At 34.9% G+C, this 1,784-nt stretch overlaps 1 protein-coding gene across 1 annotated transcript in view; it reads left to right on the top strand.

The window, feature by feature from the left end:
* Positions 1-1,784, top strand: part of LOC101660369 (phospholipid-transporting ATPase ABCA3-like) — a 199,696-nt gene that overhangs the window by 79,640 nt on the left and 118,272 nt on the right. The window lies entirely within an intron of this gene.

The raw sequence follows: 1,784 nt of genomic DNA, 5'->3' as shown, positions 1-1,784 counted from the left end.
AGTTGGTCTATTTTATCTAAGTTATCATGTTTATGGACATAGAGTCACTCATAATATCCTTTATTATTGTCTTAATGTCTTTGGAGTTAGCTATAAAGACTTCTCATACCTGATATTAGTGATTTCTCTCCCCCCTCTCTATTTATAGATGCATATATATAATATTTCACTAGCCTGTGTAGATATATAAGTATTTAATTGATCTCTTCAAGTGACTAGCTTTTGGTTTCATTATTTCTCGCTGTTTTCTGTTTACAGTGTTATTGGTTCTATTTAAATTTCTATTATTTTTCTCTGAGTGTATAATTTATAGTCAATTAATTTTACTCCAAAAATTATAATTAATTGGTTAAAAATGATCGTCTGACCCTTCTTGCCAACAAAGGAGCATTCTGGCTTCATTCACAGCAGCATTCATCTGAGACAGATTTGTTTATTCTTCTGCCAGTCTGTGGTATATGAAATATTCTTCATCAAGGCCATAATCCAAATGCAGCAATCTCCAGCCTTCCTTATTCATTGTCCATCTTTAACATGCAATAATAAGAGGCATATATTTCTGAAGGCTGGAATGAAGCAGGCTGATCATCTCAAGTATGAACCAAAACACTGTCCGTCAATCGTCATCTATGTTTCTCTGCTTAACTGCTTTTTGTCCACCATTATATTCCCTTATTCTAGTTGTGTTTGGATGGACGATCTTTTCCCTCATAAATAGACATGCTACCTGAAAACATGTTTAGTGTTCCTATGTGAGAATACACTTAGTGTTTGGACTGCTGAATAAGAAGTCTGACTATGACCGGAATTGTAGATCCACAATAAAGAATGACAAATCATGGGTCATAAGTCTTTGTTTTGGGGTAAGGTTATCAAGGAAGGCTTTTACATTTTGAATCTTCTTGATCATCATACCAAACACTAATTACTTGTCAGTATATTTCTTAGTTAGCTAGTGCTGCTATAAAAATAAATACCATGGGTGAATGGTTTTAGCAAACTGAAATGTACTCTCTCATAATTTAGGAAGCTATGAGTGCCAGCCAGCCCTAGTGGTAGATTTTCCCTCTGTCAGATCTGGGAGAAGGTTTCGAAGCTTGGTTTTTCTTGGGTGTCATCATCAGTCTCCTTCTGGGTCTAGGAGGTTCTCAGCACAAGGACCCCAGGTCCAAAGAACTTACTCTGCTTCTGGCTCTTTTTTCTTGGTGGTCCTGAGGTCCCTCTATCTCTGATCATTTCTTTCTCCTTTTATCTCTTGGAAGATAAAAGATGATGTAACCACATCCCAGGTAAATTCCCCTTTGATCAAATCAAGACTGAGACCTGAGGAAGGGTAGTGATTTAAGTAAAGGTGGAGTACTTCAGCCTCATTAACATAAAAGCCAGAACCTATTCAAACATAACTTATGCCTTATTATCCATTTACAACATATCACGAGTGGATGATGATTACATCAGATTACAATGAGGGTACAATCATACAATATTGGAAATCATAGCCTAGGCAAATCAACACACATTTTTTCAAGGTACAATTCAATCCATGACACTATGTTTAAAGCAAACATTAAAAGCAAAATGTTTTGGTGTCTATCGAATTATTATTCCTTCTTCATATCTATACACTACATTATCCCAAACATCAATTGATTCTAAATGTAGGGGCCCTAAGTACTAGTATATTTCTTCAATACCAAGATTTTAATGATAGTAGGGTATTTGTTCAGTTTTAATTTGAAAAAATTTAACATTGCCTTTAAGTATCATGGAATTAAATTATACAA

This window comes from Echinops telfairi, unplaced genomic scaffold (genome assembly GCF_000313985.2).
Source record: "Echinops telfairi isolate 266 unplaced genomic scaffold, ASM31398v2 ScPeMD7_5;HRSCAF=22, whole genome shotgun sequence".
In the NCBI taxonomy this organism is placed as follows: Eukaryota; Metazoa; Chordata; class Mammalia; order Afrosoricida; family Tenrecidae; genus Echinops; species Echinops telfairi.
Note: the sequence above shows the minus strand (reverse complement) of the source record. Positions and strands in the feature narration are given on the sequence as shown.